Raw genomic sequence first — 20,406 nt, 5'->3', positions numbered from 1 at the left:
TGCCACAATTTCAGAGCCTGTTATTGGTCTATTCAGAGATTCAACTTCTTCCTGGTTTAGTCTTGGGAGAGTGTATGTGTCACGGAATTTATCCATTTCTTCTAGATTTTCTAGTTTATTTGCGTAGAGGTATTTGTAGTATTCTCTGATGGTAGTTTGTATTTCTGTGGGATCGGTGGTGATATCCCCTTTATCATTTTTTATTGTGTCTATTTGATTCTTCTCTCTTTTCTTCTTTATTAGTCTTGCTAGCGGTCTATCAATTTTGTTGATCCTTTCAAAAAACCAGCTCCTGGATTCATTAATTTTTTGAAGGGTTTTTTGTGTCTCTATTTCCTTCAGTTCTGCTCGGATTTTAGTTATTTCTTGCCTTCTGCTAGCTTTTGAATGTGTTTACTCTTGCTTTTCTAGTTCTTTTAATTGTGATGTTAGGGTGTCGATTTTGGATCTTTCCTGCTTTCTCTTGTGGGCATTTAGTGCTATAAATTTCCCTCTACACACTGCTTTGAATGTGTCCCAGAGATTCTGGTATGTTGTGTCTTTGTTCTCGTTGGTTGCAAAGAACATCTTTATTTCTGCCTTCATTTCGTTATGTACCCAGTAGTCATTCAGGAGCAGGTTGTTCGGTTTCCATGTAGTTGAGTGATTTTGAGTGAGTTTCTTAATCCTGAGTTCTAGTTTGATTGCACTGTGGTCTGAGAGACAGTTTGTTATAATTTCTGTTATTTTACATTTGCTGAGGAGAGCTTTACTTCCAACTATGTGGTCAATTATGGAATAGGTGTGGTGTGGTGCTGAAAAGAATGTATATTCTGTTGATTTGGGGTGAAGAGTTCTGCAGATGGCTATTAGGTCTGCTTGGTGCAGAGCTGAGTTCAATTCCTGGATATCCTTGTTAACTTTCTGTCTCATTGATCTGTCTGATGTTGACAGTGGGGTGTTAAAGTCTCCCATTATTATTGTGTGGGAGTCTAAGTCTCTTTGTAGGTCACTCAGGACTTGCATTATGAATCTGGGTGCTCCTTTATTGGGTGCATATATATTTAGGATAGTTAGCTCTTCCTGTTGAATTGATCCCTTTACCATTATGTAATGGCCTTCTTTGTCTCTTTTGATCTTTGTTGGCGTAAAGTCTGTTTTATCAGAGACTAGGATTTCAACCCCTGCCTTTTTTTGTTTTCCATTTGCTTGGTAGATCTTCCTCCATCCCTTTATTTTGAGCCTATGTGTGTCTCTGCAGGTGAGATGGGTTTCCTGAATACAGCACACTGATGGGTCTTGACTCTTTATCCAATTCGCCAGTCTGTGTCTTTTAATTAGTGCATTTATTCCATTTACATGTAAAGTTAATATTGTTATGTGTGAATTTGATCCTGTCATTATGATGTTAGGTGGTTATTTTGCTTGTTAGTTGATGCAGTTTCTTCCTAGCTTCGATGGTCTTTACAATTTGGCATGATTTTGCAGTGGCTGGTACCGGTTGTTCCTTTCCATGTTTAGTGCTTCCTTCAGGAGCTCTTTTAGGGCAGGCCTGGTGGTGACAAAATCTCTCAGCATTTGCTTGTCTGTAAAGGAGTTTATTTCTCCTTCACTTATGAAACTTAGTTTGGCTGGATATGAAATTCTGGGTTGAAAATTCTTTTTTTTAATAATGTTGAATATTGGCCCCCACTCTCTTCTGGCTTCCCCCACTCTCTTCTAGCTTGTAGACTTTCTGCCGAGAGATCTGCTGTTAGACTGATGGGCTTCCCTTTGTGGGTAACCCAACCTTCCTCTCTGGCTGCCCTTAACATTTTTTCCTTCATTTCAGCTTTGGTGAATCTGACATTTATGTGTCTTGGAGTTGCTCTTCTTGAGGAGTATCTTTGTGGCATTCTTTGTATTTCCTGAATCTGAACGTTGGCCTGCCTTGCTCGATTGGGGAAGTTCTCCTGGATAATATCCTGCAGAGTGTTTTCCAACTTGGTTCCATTCTCCCCGTCACTTTCAGGTACACCTGTCACACGTAGATTTGGTCTTTTCACATAGTCCCATATTTCTTGGAGACTTTGTCCATTTCTTTTTATTCTTTTTTCTCTTAACTTCCCTTCTTGCTTCATTTCATTCATTTGATCTTCCATCACTGATACCCTTTCTTCCAGTTGATCGCATCGGCTCCTGAGGCTTCTGCATTCTTCACGTAGTTCTCGAGCCTTGGCTTTCAGCTCCATCAGCTCCTTTAAGCACTTCTCTGTATTGGTTATTCTAGTTATACATTCGTCTAAATTTTTTTCAAAGTTTTTAACTTCTTTGCCTTTGGTTTGAATTTCGTCCTGTAGCTCGGAGTAGTTTGATCGTCTGAAGCCTTCTTCTCTCACCTCGTCAAAGTCATTCTCCATCCTGCTTTGTTCCATTGCTGGTGAGGAACTGCGTTCCTTTGGAGGAGAAGAGGTGCTCTGCTTTTTACAGTTTCCAGTTTTTCTGCTCTGTTTTTTCCCCATCTTTGTGGTTTTATCTACTTTTGGTCTTTGATGATGGTGATGTACAGATGGGTTTTTGGTGTGGATGTCCTGTTTTGTTAGTTTTCCTTCTAACAGACAGGACCCTCAGCTGCAGGTCTGTTGGGGTTTGCTGGAGGTCCACTCCAGACCCTATTTGCCTGGGTATCAGCAGCGGTGGCTGCAGAACTGCGGATATTCGTGAACCACAAATGCTGTTGTCTGATCATTACTCTGGAAGTTTTGTCTCAGAGGAGTACCCTGCCATGTGAGGTGTCGGTCTACCCCTACTTGGGGGTGCCTCCCAGTTAGGCTTCTCAGGGGTCAGGGGTCAGGGACCCAATTGAGGAGGCATTCTGTCCATTCTCAGATCTCCAGCTGTGTGCTGGGAGAACCACTGCTCTCTTCAAAGCTGTCAGACAGGGACATCTAAGTCTGTGGAGGTTACTGCTGTCTTTTTGTTTGTCTGTGCCCTGCCCCCAGAGGTGGAGCCTACAGAGGCAGGCAGGCCTCCTTGAGCTGTGGTGGGCTCCAGCCAGTTCGAGCTTCCCGGCTGCTTTGTTTACCTAAGCAAGCCTGGGCAATGGTGGGTGCCCCTCCCCCAGCCTCGCTGCCGCCTTGCAGTTTGATCTCCGACTGTTGTGTTAGCAATCAGCGAGACTCCGTGGGTGTAGGACCCTCCGAGCCATGTGCAGTATATAATCTCCTGGTGCACCGTTTTTTAAGCCCGTTGGAAAAGCGCAGTATTTGGGTGGGAGTGATCCGATTTTCCAGGTGCCATCTGTCACCCCTTTCTTTGGCTAGCAAAGGGAACTGCCTCACCCCTTGCACTTCCTGAGTGAGGCAATGTCTCGCCCTGCTTTGGCTCGCACACAGCGTGCTGCACCCACTGTCCTGTGCCCACTGTCTGGCACTCCCTAGTGGATGAACCTGGTACCTCAGATGGAAATGCTGAAATCACCTGTCTTCTGTGTCGCTCACGCTAGGAGCTGTAGACAGAGCTGTTCCTATTCGGCCGTCTTGGGTGCCCCCCCCTTGGTATGCGTTTTGCTGTGAAATTTTGGTTTGGAAGTCTGTGAATCCTTGTCATTATCTTTGGTTATGGTACAAATTATTACCTTTTGCTACTCCTGTTGTCTAAATGATGTTGGGAGAGAATTTAAACTTCAAAGCAAACATTTTAAAACTTGAGTCTGTCTCCATCTTGGGGAATAGATGGTTACCCTGCCTGCTTCTCTAATTCTGATTTATTCAGTACTCATTTACCTAGTGCCTACTAAAGTCTCAGGCACCAGGGAAACAAAGTAAATAAGAATTGGTCATGGTCGACCTAGAGGTGGCAATCAAATGGGGGTATTCAGACACGGACACTAGTTAATTAAAATAGCAGAGTGAAAGCCTAGAGGACTAATTGATTAAGTGAGGAAAAGGGAGACAAGACTTCCACAATAATTATTTGTATGTCAGCTTAGCGATGGGAGTGGAAGTTCACTCCATAGCGGTTGAGAATAAAAAGGATACTTGACTATGTGGATAATTCTGAAATGAGTTTTATACTTCAGTTTTAAATGTGGAATGAAAGTTCTATTAGACCAGTAATTCTCAAGTAACAGTTTGTGGCCTTTTGCTGGTGGCTACATAGTCACTTGTTAAAAATGCAGACTGCCTGGAGGTACTATGTTCTGAAAAAGCATCTCACGTGATTCTTATAATTAGTAAGGTATGACACCTACTTTAGTAAAGATCCAGGAGAGATAACATAAATGGTAGTTGAAGTCACAGGAATGGATAAGATTTCCCTTGAAAGTGTGGAGAGTAAGCAAAGCAGAAGACAAGAAGTAAGCAGAGAAGGAGCCAGCAAAGGAACTAAAAAGGAATATACTGTGTCCAGCAGCTAGGATGTATATTTACGTGAGTCTTCCAATTCTTAGAATGGTAATCCTCATTTCTGAATTGATATATAGAGAAAAAATGTAGAAGAAAAATCTCTAGACTGCTATTTATGATTTGGCTTTATTCTAAAAGGGATTAATCAAGTTTCAGCTTTGCCCTATCTCCAAATATTATGCCTACTTCTGGAGGAAGTATAATCACAAAATCTGTAGCAGAAACAGCAACTGACCCTCTCGAATAGTGAAAAATGAAGAAAGTAGAGTATCAGGAAAGAAAGTTGTAATATTAACCAGGCTTTGTAAAACAAAAAATGCTCCATCATACAGTTACTGGATGGAATGAGGATATTTAATTTACTCAAGTGACCTTTATAATTGAGAACTAGAACTGTTATAGTCTCTCAGGAACAAATCCTTCTGTTCTTAGCCATTCCTATTCTTTTGTATTGATGTTGTTGTGATCCATGCATCTTCTACTTTTAGGTGACTAAAACCTTATGTTAATGGAAATGTGCTGTTATAAAAAGGAACACAATGGCAATTATATAACCTGAATTGGTATAAAAATTAATTGTCTTTTTCAAAATTCACATCACCAGATAGAATACCTGTTGATCCTGAAGGATTTTTAAAATATATACATTACCAGGGGGTGGAGCCAAGAGGCCGAATAGGAACAGCTCCAGTCTACAGCTCCCAGCGTGAGCGACGCAGAAGACGGGTGATTTCGCATTTCCAACAGAAGTACTGGGTTCATCTCACTGGGGAGTGTCGGAAAATGGGTGCAGGACAGTGGGTGCAGCTAGTCAAAGAAAGGGGTGACAGATGGCACCTGGAAAATCGGGTCACTCCCACCCTAATACTGCGCTTTTCCAATGGTCTTAGCAAATGGCACACCTGTAGATTATAGCCCGCGCCTGGCTTGGAGGGTCCTATGCCCACGGAGCCTCACTCATTGCTAGCACAGGAGTCTCAGATCAAACTGCAAGGCAGCAGTGAGGCTGTGGGAGGGGCACCCGCCATTACTGAGGCTTGAGTAGGTAAACAAAGCGGCTGGGAAGCTCGAACTGAGTGGAGCCCACCGCAGCTTAAGGAGGCCTGCTTACCTCTGTAGACTCCACCTCTGGGGGCACAGCATAGCCAAACAAAAGGCAGCAGATTCCTCAGCAGACTTAAATGTCCCTGTCTGACCGCTATGAAGAGAGTAATGGTTCTCCCAGCACGCAGCTGGAGATCTGAGAATGGACAGACTGCCTCCTCAAGTGGGTCTCTGACCCGCGAGTAGCCTAACTGGGAGGCATCCTGCAGTAGGGGCAGACTGACATCTCACACGGCCGAGTACTCCTCTGAGACAAAACTTCCAGAGGAACTATCAGGCAGCAACATTTGCTGTTCACCAAAATCTGCTGTTCTGCAGCCACCACTGCTGATACCCAGGCAAACAGGGTCTGGAGTGGACCTCCCGCAAACTCCAATAGACCTGCAGCTGAGGGTCCTGACTGTTAGAAGAAAAACTAACAAACAGAAAGGACATCCACACCAAAACCCCATCTATACGTCACCATCATCAAAGACCAAAGGTAGATAAAACCACAAAGATGGGGAAAAAACAGAGCAGAAAAACTGGAAACTCTAAAAGTCAGAGTGCCTCTCCTCCTCCAAAAACGCAGCTCCTCACCAGCAATGGAACTAAGCTGGATGGAGAATGACTTTGACGAGTTGAGAGAAGAAGGCTTCAGACGATCAAACTACTCCGAGCTACAGGACGAAATTCAAACCAAAGGCAAAGAAGTTAAAAACTTTGAAAAAAATTTAGACGAATGTATAACTAGAATAAACAATACAGAGAAGTGCTTAAAGGAGCTGATGGAGCTGAAAACCAAGACATGAGGACTACATGACGAATGCACAAGCCTCAGTAGCCGATTTGATCAACTGGAAGAAAGGGTATCAGTGATGGAAGATCAAATGAATGAAATGAAGCAAGAAGAGAAGTTTAGAGAAAAAAGAATAAAAAGAAATGAACAAAGCCTCCAAGAAATATGGGACTATGTGAAACGACCAAATCTACGTGTGACAGGTGTACCTGAAAGCGACGGGGAGAATGGAACCAAGTTGGAAAACACTCTGCAGGATATTATCCAGGAGAACTTCCCCAGTCTAGCAAGGCAGGCAACGTTCAGATTCAGGAAATACACAGAATGCCACAAAGATACTCCTCGAGAAGACCAACTCTAAGACACATAATTGTCAGATTCACCACAGTGGAAATGAAGGAAAAAATGTTAAGGGCAGTCAGAGAGGAAGGTCGGGTTACCCACAAAGGGAAGCCCATCAGACTAACAGCAGATCTCTCGGCAGAAAGTCTACAAGCCAGAAGAGAGTGGGGGCCAATATTCAACATTCTTAAAGAAAAGAATTTTCAGCCCAGAATTTCACATCCAGCCAAACTAAGTTTCATAAGTGAAGGAGAAATAAACTCCTTTACAGACAAGCAAATGCTGAGAGATTTTGTCACCACCAGGCCTGCCCTAAAAGAGCTCCTGAAGGAAGCGCTAAACATGGAAAGGAACAAACAGTACCAGCCACTGCAAAAACATGCCAAATTGTAAAGACCATCGAGGCTAGGAAGAAACTGCATCAACTAACAAGCAAAATAACCACCTAACATCATAATGACAGGATCAAATTCACACATAACAATATTAACTTTAAATGTAAATGGAATAAATACTCCAATTAAAAGACACAGACTGGCAAATTGGATAAAGAGTCAAGACCCATCAGTATGCTGTATTCAGGAAACCCATCTCACGTGCAGAGACACACATAGGCTCACAATAAGGGACGGAGGAAGATCTACCAAGGAAATGGAAAACAAAAAAAGGCAGGGGTTGCAATCCTAGTCTCTGATAAAACAGACTTTAAACCAACAAAGATCAAAAGAGACGAAGAAGGCCATTACATAATGGTAAAGGGATCAATTCAACAGGAAGAGCTAACTATCCTAAATATATATGCACCCAATACAGGAGCACCCAGATTCATAAAGGAAGCCCTTAGAGACCTACAAAGAGACTTAGACTCCCACACAATAATAATGGGAGACTTTAACACCCCACTGTCAACATTAGACAGATCAATGAGACAGAAAGTTAACAAGGATATCCAGGAATTGAACTCAGCTCTGCACCAAGCAGACCTAATAGCCATCTGCAGAACTCTTCACCCCAAATCAACAGAATATACATTCTTTTCAGCACCACACCACACCTATTCCATAATTGACCACATAGTTGGAAGTGAAGCCCTCCTCAGCAAATGTAAAAGAACAGAAATTATAACAAACTGTCTCTCAGACCACAGTGCAATCAAACTAGAACTCAGGATTAAGACACTCACTCAAAATCACTCAACTACATGGAAACTGAGCAACCTGCTCCTGAATGACTGCCGGGTACATAACGAAATGAAGGCAGAAATAAAGATGTTCTTTGAAACCAACGAGAACAAAGACACAACGTACCAGAATCTCTGGGACACATTCAAAGCAGTGTATAGAGGGAAATTTATGGCACTAAGTGCCCACAAGAGAAAGCAGGAAAGATCTAAAATTGACACCCTAACATCACAATTAAAAGAACTAGAGAAGCAAGAGGAAACACATTCAGAAGCTAGCGGAAGGCAAAATATAACTAAGATCAGAGCAGAAATGAAGGAAATAGAGACACAAAAAACCCTTCAAAAAATTAATGAATCCAGGAGCTGGTTTTTTGAAAAGATCAACAAAATTGATAGACCGCTAGCAAGATTAACAAAGAAGAAAAGAGAGAAGAATCAAATAGATGCAATAAAAAATGATAAAGGGGATATCACCACCTATCCCACAGAAATACAAACTATCATCAGTGAATACTAGAAAGACCTCTATGCAAATAAACTAGAAAATCTAGAAGAAATGGATAAATTCCTCAACACATACACCCTCCCAAGATGGTTTAAATCAGGAAGAAGTTGAATCTCTGAACAGACCAATAACAGGCTCTGAAATTGAGGCAATAGTTAATAGCTTACCAACCAAAAAAAGTCCAAGACCAGATGGATTCACAGCCGAATTCTACCAGAGGTACAAGGAGGAGCTGGTACCATTCCTTCTGAAACTATTCCAATCAATAGAAAAAGAAGGATTCCTCCCTAACTCATTTTATGAGGCCAGCATCCTCCTGATACCAAAGCCGGGCAGAGACACAACAAAGAAAGAGAATTTTAGACCAATATCCATGATGAACATTGATGCAAAAATCCTCAATAAAATACTTGCAAACGGAATCCAGCAGCACATCAAAAAGCTTATCCACCATGATCAAGTGGGCTTCATCCCTGGGATGCAGGGGTGGTTCAGCCTACGAAAATCAATAAACGTAATCCAGCATATAAATAGAAGCAACGACAAAAACCACATGATCCTCTCAATAGATGCAGAAAAGGCCTTTGACAAAATTCAACAACCCTTTATGCTAAAAACTCTCAATAAATTAGGTATTAATGGGATGTATTTCCAAATCATAAGAGCTATCTATGATAAACCCATGGCCAATATCATACTGAATGGACAAAAACTGGAAGCATTCCCTTTGAAAACTGGCACAAGACAGGGATGCCCTCTCTCACCACTCCTATTCAACATAGTGTTGGAAATTCTGGCCAGGGCAATCAGGCAGGAGAAGGAAATAAAGGGTATTCAATTAGGAAAAGAGGAAGTCAAATTGTCCCTGTTTGCAGATGACATGATGGTATATCTAGAAAACCCCATCATCTCAGCCCAAAATCTCCTTAAGCTGATAAGCAACTTCAGCAAAGTCTCAGTATACAAAATCAATGTGCAAAAATCACAAGCATTCTGAAACACCAATAACAGACAAACAGAGAGCCAAATCATGAGTGAACTCCCATTCATAATTGCTTCAAAGAGAATAAAATACCTAGGAATCCAACTTACAAGGGACATGAAGGACCTCTTCAAGGAGAAGTACAAACCACTGCTCAATGAAATAAAAGAGGATACAAACAAATGGAAGAACATTCCATGCTCATGGGTAGGAAGAATCAATATCGTGAAAATGGCCATACTGCCCAAGGTAATTTATAGATTCAATGCCATCCCCATCAAGCTACCAATGACTTTCTTCACAGAATTGGAGAAAGCTACTTTAAAGTTCATATGGAACCAAAAATGAACCTGCACTGCCAATTCAATCCTAAGCCAAAAGAACAAAGCTGGAGGCATCACGCTACCTGACTTCAAACTATACTACAAGGCTACAGTAACGAAAACAGCATGGTACTGGTACCAAAACAGAGATATAGACCAATGGAACAGAACAGAGCCCTCAGAAGTAACACGGCATATCTAAACCATCTGATCTTTGACAAACCTGAGAAAAACAAGCAATGGGGAAAGGATTCCCTATTTAATAAATGGTGTTGGGAAAACTGGCTAGCCATATGTAGAAAGCTGAAACTGGATCCCTTCCTTACACCTTATACAAAAATTAATTCAAGATGGATTAAAGACTTAAACGTTAGACCTAAAACCATAAAAACCCTAGAAGAAAACCTAGGCAATACCATTCAGGACATAGGCATGGGCAAGGACTTCATGTCTAAAACACAAAAAGCAATGGCAACAGAAGCCAAAATTGACAAATGGGATATAATTAAACTAAAGAGCTTCTGCACAGCAAAAGAAACTACCATCAGCGTGAACAGGCAACCTACAAAATGGGAGAAAATTTTTGCCATCTACTCATCTTACAAAGGGCTAATATCCAGAATCTACAATGAACTCTAACAAATCTACAAACAAAAAGCAAATAACCCCATCAAAGAGTGAGCGAAGGATATGAACAGACAGTTCTCAAAAGAAGACATTTATGCAGCCAAGAGACACATGAAAAAATGCTCATCATCACTGGCCATCAGAGAAATACAAATCAAAACCACAATGGGATACCATCTCACACCAGTTAGAATGGCGATCATTAAAAAGTCAGGAAAGAACAGGTGCTGGAGAGGATGTGGAGAAATAGGAACACTTTTACAGTGTTGGTGGGACTGTAAACTAGTTCAACCATTGTGCAAGTCAGTGTGGCGATTCCCCAAGGATCTAGAACTAGGAATACCATTTGACCCAGCCATCCCATTACTGGGTATATACCCAAAGGACTATAAATCATGCTGGTGTAAAGACACATGCAGACGTATGTTTATTGCGGCACTATTCACAATAGCAAAGACTTGGAACCAACCCAAATGTCCAACAATGATAGACTGGATTAAGAAAATGTGGCACATATACACCATGGAATACTATGCAGCCATAAAATATGATGAGTTCATGTCCTTTGTGGGGACATGGATGAAGTTGGAAACCATCATTCTCAGCAAACTATCACAAGGACAAAAAAGCAAACACTGCATGTTCTCACTCATAGGTGGGAATTGAACAATGAGAACACATGGACACAGGAAGGGGAACATCACACTCCGGGGTCTGTTGTGGAGTAAGGGAAGGCGGGAGAGATAGCATTAGGAAATATACCTAATGCTAAATGACGAGTTAATGGGTGCAGCACAGCAACAAGGCACATGTATACATATGTAACTAACCTGCACGTTGTGCACATGTACCCTAAAACTTAAAGTATATTTTTAAAAATACCGAAATTTTTGTAGGTATGTAGTTATTACTCAATTTTTTTGAAATGGATTAGCGACTGGAATGCATTCACTCTTCTTTGAAGTTTCAGGTGGTACTTTATGCAAAGGAATTTCCAAGATCATTTTAATAGTTATGTGATCAACTTTTCACTTAATATTCTTCCTTACACTGATCTGATACAGATTTTTCACAACCTCAGTGAACAAGTGGTAAAATGGTCAACAGTGGTTCTAATATATTTAGCTTTGGAGGTTCTACATTAAAGGTTATTTTTAGAAAGTTTTCATAATTAACACAGTCTTGAGGAACTATTTTATTATGAATAATATTTTGTTAATGTCAGAGGAAAAGTTGAACAATGATACGTATATCTAAATAGAGAAAATTTACTCGTGAGAATACCACAGTGAGATCTTCAAATTTTTTGATGGCCAATTTGTGGAGTCTAACCAACTGCAAGTTAGGGAGAACACAATCCACACTGCCCTCAGTTCTGACACCAGTTGTGAATTCAGGGAGTTACCAAAACCACCCTTAAGTTCATAATTAATTAAACATGCTCATGGAAGCTGACAGAAAGCTGTTATACTCATAGTTACAGTGTATTACCACTATAGAATAGAGATTAAAGCCAGCCAAGGGAAGAAACACAAAGGGTTGAGTCCAGGAGAAGCACCAAATATGGAGCTTCCTTTGTCCTCTCCCCATGAGTAATGGATGTTACTTTTCTGGCATTAGTGTTTGATAATACACATGGAGTACTGCCAGCTAGGGAAGCTCACCCAATCCTTGTTGCCCAGATTTTTTATTGAGGCTCTGTCACATATTACCTATGTGGCTGACCTTTATTCTCCGGCCTCTCTGTAGGTAAAACTTGTATGGCATGGTCCAAAGTCGTAGTCATAAATAACATTGTTAGACTATTCAGTGTCCAAGGCCCCCATGCCTTGGACCTCCCTCATCAGGCATGATGTTCCATGGGCTAGAAGTCACCTATTACTAGCCAGTGGCAAAGGCCAAACTTCTCTTTGAGTAAGGTTAATTTTTCGCTACACTCTATGTCATTCAGATAGTAAAAGCAGATGAAACCAAACTGGAACCAATGGCTTAACAAAACTGAGACTTCAGAGATTATGACAGATGAAATGGCTCCATATTGTCCACAGGATTAAGTTAAAGTGTTTTCATTGAAAATCACCTTTCTGTATTCTGGTTCTCTCTCAACTTGTTCTTTTATGAATTCCCTTCTGCAGTCAATTAGAGTCACATCTACTGGGTATGCCAAGTGCTTTCCTGCTTTGGAGGGTTTGTTTACACCACACTCGCTGTTAATATATTTATTCATGATCTGTAGGTTTTGTTGAGCCCAGCCCAGGCCCCATCTCCTGTGGAAGGCCACTTTCACCACTTTACCACTTTTGCAGACATTCTCCACTGATTTCCCATAGCTAACATTGCCCATATAGTTTTTTTTGGCTGTTAGCATACATTTCTTTCCATTGATATGTATACCTATATCTTGTCTTTACAAGTTGATCTTAAGCCTTTTGCAATTTAAGGAAATAATGGACTATGCCCTGTGTTTTTTTGAGCCCCCAGATCCTATTACAATGTCTTGCACATAACAAATGTTAAATAAATATTTGAATGGGAAGTTTTCATATAGACTTGCAACTAGGAGTATATTATTCAAATATATGAATTAAATCATCTTGTAAAAATGATGTAAATTATACTTATAAATTTCTGAGGTAAGTTAATCCAGAAAAATATTGGAATCATTTTTGGCAATTCATTGAAGACACTGGGAACATAAAGGTCAGAAAAATGATGGAAAATGTTAAGAGAAGTATTGCCATTCCACTTCAGGGCCTTGCACATTGCTTTCCCCTCTGACTGTAACACTCTTTCTCTAAATAATCTCACTCAGAGAGGCAAAACCACCCTACCTAATAGGTCAGCCCTTTCCTCACTATCTCTTTATCTTGCCTTTTTTTTTTTTTTTTTTGGACGGAGTCTTACTCTGTCACCCAGGCTGGAGTGCAGTGGCGCAGTCTTGGCTCACTGCAACCTCCGCCCCCGTGAGTTCAAGCAATTCTCCTGCCTCAGCCTCCCAAGTAGTTGGGATTACAGGCACCTGACACCACACCTGGCTAATTTGTGTATTTTTTTAGTAGAGATGGGGTTTCACCATCTTGGCCAGGCTGGTCTTCAACTCCTGATCTCATGATCCACCCACCTCTGCCTCCCAAAGTGCTGGGATTACAGGCGTGAGCAACTGTGCCTGGCCTATCTTGCTTTATTTTTATATTACTTTTTACTAACCAATCAACATTATATGCTTAATGTCTTTCTTCCCTACTACCAGATTATAGGCTCCATAGAGTCAAAGACTTATTCTTGCTAACAGTTATATCTTCTACATCTAGAATAGTGCCTGATTCTTAGTAAGTGCTAAGAAAAGTTTTTGTTGAATACATGAATGAGTTTGTACTATTCAGCAAACAGAAAGCTTAATTTTTATATACGTTCACTTTTTGTGGGGTAGTGTGTGTTTGTTTGTTTGTTTTCAGAGTGGGCCTTACTCTGTTGCCCAGGCTGGAGTGCAGTGGCATGATCTCAGATCACTGGAGCCTCGCCTCCTGGGCTCAAGTGATCCTCCCATCTCAGCCTACCAAAGTGCTGGGATTACAGGTGTGAGCCAATGCATCTGGCCTTACAGTCACTTTTTGTATTATTCAATTTATGAAAACATAATTGAGCTTGAAGAATTTCAAAGAGAAGCATCTAAAGTGATTGAGGAAGTGGTAGAATGTTTTCTAAAATTACTAAAAATTATTCAGCTTATAAAAATAATTATTAACTTTGGCCATATATGGATGCACACATGGTCAAAGTTATAAAATTATAAACTGTAATAATTAGGTTAAAATAGGCATGTTTCTCAAACCCTAGTTTTATCGAGGCACTCCTTAAAAGTTTTTCAGAGAAGTAAAAGAATATTATTTTTATACAGTGGATAATAAACATGGAGCTCTTTCTTAAAATTTGTATGTATTTCAAAAGAGTTCAAAGAGCTGTTTTTATAAAAATCACAATTTTAAAGATAACGCAAAATGAGAAATATTTATAACTTCGGAAAGTAACAGCATGGAGTTCAGCTATGGTGCTTTATCCTAAAAGGAGTTGCAGGTTTCATTATTGCCTGTTGATATTAATTCCAAAAATGTCAAGTTCCCCAGTTGGAACAATGAACAGTCAGCAACCCTGAGAACGAAGGCATATCCAAATGTGACCACAGGAGTATTGGGTAGGTGTAACTGGAGTCTAACCCCACATGTTTGTGGTAGACAGTCATGTGGAACTCTGACCTAGATTACTTAGAATCTGTGGGAAATCCAGGCTATGCCCATAGGCCTCAGTGCCTCCTAGTCCTATAGTCTTTAAAGAATGCTTTGTTCTATTCAAATATTTTCCACTGGAATCCCAGCACTTCCTTCAAGAACAAGGTACACATCATGAATATTGACTGCTCTCGAAATACACTTCCTCCTCTCCTCTCTACACGCCTCCCTTTATTTCTCATTGTAGCTTCTTTCCCTGAAGAGATTTATTTCTACCTGAAGCTAGAATATGGCTTACATTTTTGACCATTGTGTCTGGCTTTGATTCTGAAGTGTTTGGCAGCATTTGTGTGCAGTGACTGGGAAGCAGTTTGTTCACAATATGATTTTATTGAGGTTTTTTCCTTTGCTTCTGTATTTCCACACTTAAGACTCCCCCCACCCCATATTCAAGGAACAAAGGCTGGCAATGACCCAGCCCTTTTGTATTATTGTTTCTAGTTCATGATTTTAGTAGCATGTTTGCAACTAGAGTACACTTTTATATTTTCTCTTTTCATCTCTGCCTCTATGGATTTTTGGCAAACATCAAGGTGAATAAATCAGACCGACCACTGCAAACCCATCTGCTTTCAGGAACATGTTAGCAGACCAATTTGTGATGTTTTATCATCCAACATAGAACTAAAGGAGGCTCCCTGTGGAGTAAGAATAGAAGGCAAAGTCTAAGGTCAAAGAGTTTTTCAGCTTTGAATTATTTATCTGCCTACTGATTGTGCTAGGGACAGTCTATACTGGCATTTTTAATGGCACTAACAGATTGGTACGGTATAATACTTATAAAGTTGAAATGATTTTGTGGTAGATTTAATGTGAAAATACAGCTTACACTTTGGATTTGATAATAGGGATTAATAAAAAAAGATGCTGTCACAGTTTTTAAAATGTGGCAAATCAAGGTACACAGTGTTCATTTGACAAGATATTACTTTTACACTTCGGCCGCTGCTAAGGTTACATTTGAAAACAGTCTTCCTCACTAAAATACCTTTCTAGTTGTTGACAGCCCAGAAATTGGTTCATAAAAAATAACAGGCTGTGGTCATACAAAGCTGTCTTCCTAATGCTTGTTGACACTTCAATGCTGCATTCATTTCTTTCTCACAATGAGCAAGTAAGTGATGATTCTCTTTGAAAAAGAATTAAGAGAATTGCAAACATGTCAGTGTATATAAGTTATACTGGGAGAACAGTTCATGTAATACTCTTGATAACAGGCACTAAATTGAACCTACTTTAAATTGATCAAAAGTTAAGCAAGCTGCTTATATCTCATAGAGTTGGTTTTAAGCTGATCTTCAACAAGCTAAATTGTATTCTCTGCTGGACTATGATTTTATCCAGTAGAGATCAATGTCTTTTTTTGAGAATAAGTTTAGTCTTACTACCTAATGGTTTGGAAATTAAACAGAACCCTTGAAAGGCAGATTTAGTTTCTCTGTGATGATAATGTCAAGGGCATGGGGTATGGGAGATGAAACTCAGTTTTTCAGACTTTATGACAAACTTCTTTCTACTTTGTGATCTGAGTCAGCTTTTGTTTATAGACCAACCTGACTGAGGCAGGAGAAAGGATACTCTCAAGAACTTTGCCTATGAGTTACATTCTTGGTGGTGATGGTCCAGAAAGGAGGCATATACTTGTGATAGTGGTTTTTGTCCTTTCCATACATGACTTCAACTATTTTTTATCTTTAAAAGCTAAATTCTAAAGTAATGATGGAAATGGTGACTGCTCTGGCAAATTTAGATTCTACTGTACCTTGTCCTTCCTATCCTTCTTCTGGACATATTTGTGTACATCTTTCTTTATTGTGTGGGTTACATGCAAAGCTGGGGCCAGAGTGTGTATTAGTTGATAAAAGCAGTACTTTATCTGAATAGTTGTTCACTGTTGCTTTTATGAATGGATTCATAGAAAAAAGGGTAATTTAGGACACATAAAATACATGATTGGAAATTAAACAGAGTGTGTGTGCATTAATTCATCATTGTGTTGTAAATCTCTAAAGGAATTGGTTTCATAATCATAATGTAACAGAAAACAGTTGTTTATTTAGGTATACAGATACAGAAGGATGTCTAAAATGTATATTCACCGAAAATTTTAAACAGTTGAATAATGATTCTTATGGAAATGGGAAAAATATTTCTTGTCATTAATTAATAATTTTATTTATTTAACAAGTACTCAGTTTATACTAGGCAATATGCTAAGTACTTCACATACATTCTAAATAATGTTATTTTAAGTAACATTATGCATTTGATATTATCATCCCATTTTACACATGAGGAAACTGTAGTTTAGCAAGATTAAATAACTTGTCTGAGATCCTATAGGAATTAAGTGAGGAAAGTGGAAATAGAATCAATGAGTTTATCTGGCTTCAAGGCCATTATAATATCGTATTGGACTCTGAGGTACAAAATGGGAGATACACCTGCTGAGAAGTAAGTTGTGGAGCAATTTATGCATCTAGATATTGGTGAAGTGGCTGCCCTAAAGGAATGACTTGTTCCCTCTTCTCATTCTGGAGAAAACTGGCAGGACTTAGGGAGCCCCTGCATATATGGGAATCTTCTCAGAAAATGAATTCATATCAGTTTTGGTTGTGCTATAAAATGTTTTCAGCCATAGAAAAATAAAATATCATAAGAAAGCCCTTAGCTCCAGATATTTAGATGATGAATTATTGAGCCTCTTTTTGTTCTTCCTCTTTCTTCATTATATTTCTTGTAAAAATTGACCACTACAATCAGAATGTCTAAAAAGAAAGGAATTAATATTGAGGAGAAAAATTGTTTTGTTTTCCTTTTGCAGAATGTTAGGTTTTGTAACTTTCTTGACTCAAATATTTGTTGAATGAGTGAGTGAGTGAATTTGGATGATTAGATGTGCATTCCTGAAACATAAACTGTTTCTCCTCTCAACTGTTATGGGTAATTGGAAGGTGGGTTGACATTAGCTTTTGCTTCAAAAACACAATTATTTTCTTTTGATTTTCACAAGTTCAGTACACAATTTCATTCCTATTAGGCTGTTTACGAGACTCTGTTCTATCTGTTGACCTTTACTTATATGAGATGGATCAGTGAATAATGTAGCAAAATACCTTATTTAGTCTATAAAGTGAAGTTCTAGAAATTATTCCCTTAGCCAAATGAGAGCACTGTATAAGAAGAAAACTCTAGGAACACATATGTATTAAACATTTAAAAGTAATCCTAGGAAGGGGAATTTTATTTTAATTAATTTTTTTTTTTGAGACGGAGTCTCGCTCTGTCACCCAGTGGCACGATCTCGGCTCACTGCAACCTCCACCTCCCAGGTTCAAGCGATTCTCCTGCCTCAGCCTCCTGAGTAGCTGGGATTACAGGCATGTGCTACCATGCTGGGCTAATTTTTTTTATTTTTTAGTAGAGACTGGGTTTCACCGTGTTGCCAGGCTGGTCTCGAAGTCCTGAGCTCAGGCAGTCCGCCCGCCTCAGCCTCCCAAAGTGCTGGGATTACAGGCGTGAGCCATCGCGCCTGACCAGGAAATTTTATTAAGTAAGGACAAGGTGATTTTATTTTCATTTGATTTTGTCCTTTATTTCTTAAATATGGAAGGTCAAGTGTGCATAGAAAAAAATTACTCAGTATTATGCAAATTTACTCTCCAGATTTTTTTCTTTTTACCAATTTTTCTTTCCCTGAATCAGACTATTGGAACCATTTAAACACAGCATAATGCTAAATGCATAATCAGTTTCTAGGGAATACAGTCCAACGATTTCTCTCTCTTAATGTCCTGAAAAGTACAAAAAGAGTTATCCTGTGGGCCAGTAGGCACATATTTGCCCCTGAAATAGTTCAGCAATGGCAGTAGTAACATTTTCATTCCTCATCTTTCAGGTAGTTTATAAGTGGAAACTATTAACTTGTGGGAAGAGAGCTCTTCTGTTGGAGAAAACCTGGCAGTGAAAACTTTGGTCTGCCTGGTTACCAGATTTTTGTACTCAAGACTCCAGACAAGATAAAACAAATGTTTCATAATATATCACTTTATATAATACCTTTATACTTACCTTATTCTATACCCCCACCCCACCCTGCAGTTTTCTTTATCATTAGAAACTACATTTACCTTGGCAAATATAAATTTTCTCTGTATCCTTTTACTGAAGTTATGGTGATTTTTTAAGGCTCTATTTTAATTCAGGTTTAGCATTTCATTCCTGTAAGCCATCAGAATTTCCTCTGGATCGATTTGTAATATGTTCAGTGTTTGCTAGCAAATTTGGAAGTTTTTGGTTTGCTTCCTCTCTTTCTGTATATAAGATCTAATTACCACCCAGCATGAAATAGCAACTGAAATGAAGGCAGCAAGAAAGGGTAATGGCTTACCTTAGAGCTAATCAACCACCCCCTTCTTGTATACTTCGCAGCTATCAAGAGAAAGAGAAATGGCATTCATTAAAATAACATATATTAAACTTTTTTTCTTTCTTGATTTGAGACTGAAGAGAAAGTTTCTTCAAATCTTTATGGAAATAAGACATTAAGCAATTCTTTTAATTTGCAATTAGTAGTCTGATGTGAATTGTACAAAATATTTTCACCATCAGTGTTGCTATAAGTAGCCCCATACTATTTTCTTGACATTTAAAAAGATAAACATTTCTAGGAATAAAATAAAATCAAGAGAATGTTTAATCATTTTTATAAGGCTAGAATTTCACTCAATTTGGGGTTTTGGTTTCTAAATTTGTCTTCAACAAATATCTAGGCTTATCTTTAAAGAAGATATCATCCTTCACACCTGTAATCCCAGCACTTTGGGAGGCCGAAGTGGGTGAATCACGAGGTCAGGAGTTTGAGACCAGCCTGTTCCAACACAGTGAAACCCCATCTCTACTAAAAATACACACACACAAAAAAAAATCTGGGCATGGTGGCGGGCACCTGTAATCCCAGCTACTTGGGAGGCTGAGGCAGGAGAATCGCTTGAACCCGGGAGGCGGAGGTTGCGGTGAGCCAAGATTGTGCCATTGTATTCCAGCCCGGGCAACAGTGTGAGACTCTACTTCAAAAAAAAAAAAAAAAAAAAGAGATCATCTTAATATAGTAGCCTGTAGCTTCCTGTTTTGTGGAATCAGTTTGTTGGGTAATTAACCTGGGAAAGATTGATAGTATTTTTACTTTTTAAATGACCATGGTCTGAGTTTTTATCAGATTGTCAGATTTAAAAATTAGATAATTTGTGGTATTAGACAGATGAGAAATACATACTCTACTATTGTTTGGAGTATGTATTGGAATGACAATTCTGGAGAGAGAGAGTACATTCATCAAAATTGGAAATGCATGTAACTTTTGCCTTAGCAATTAAACCTCAAGGAATTTATCCTTGAACACGTGCATAAGACATGTATAAAATATTCCTTATGATATTGTTTGTTATATAAATAGAAAAAAATGCAAAGAAGATGGTCATTAATAGGAGAATGTTAAGTAAATTATGATATATCTATATCCAGATATACCTTATTTTTAAAAAGTAACCACTCCTACAGAGAATAAACTATATGTACATGTCTTGATAAGGAACACTCTGTTATCCCATTAAGTGAAAGAAACAGTCTAGTTTGCTTCAATGGAGATGTATGTATACAACTTCCCTCCATCCCTGCCCCTTCTCCCCATATAAACATACATAAACACACAAATATGTATAGATAGATGGGTGAAAAGATACAAAGGAGCTGTTGGTAGCACTTACCTTGGGTATAGGACTATGTGTCTGGGATAGAAGGGAAGTTTTTATGTTTTTCTGTTGTTTACTTTTCTTGCTGTTTGAGTTTTTTACCATGTGTATATATTATATTTCATAACTGGGAAAAAATTTAATAACCAGGTCTATTTTCTT

The 20,406-nt window shown here is 39.1% G+C and overlaps 1 protein-coding gene across 8 annotated transcripts in view; it reads left to right on the top strand.

Moving 5' to 3' along the window:
* The window catches only part of RABGAP1L (RAB GTPase activating protein 1 like), an 830,901-nt gene that overhangs the window by 448,236 nt on the left and 362,259 nt on the right, over positions 1 to 20,406 (top strand). The gene's annotated exons all lie outside the window — the stretch shown is intronic.

Source organism: Pan paniscus, chromosome 1, assembly GCF_029289425.2.
Source record: "Pan paniscus chromosome 1, NHGRI_mPanPan1-v2.0_pri, whole genome shotgun sequence".
Taxonomy (NCBI): domain Eukaryota; kingdom Metazoa; phylum Chordata; class Mammalia; order Primates; family Hominidae; genus Pan; species Pan paniscus.
The sequence above is the reverse complement of the archived record's forward strand: the minus strand, read 5'-3'. Positions and strand labels throughout refer to the sequence as shown.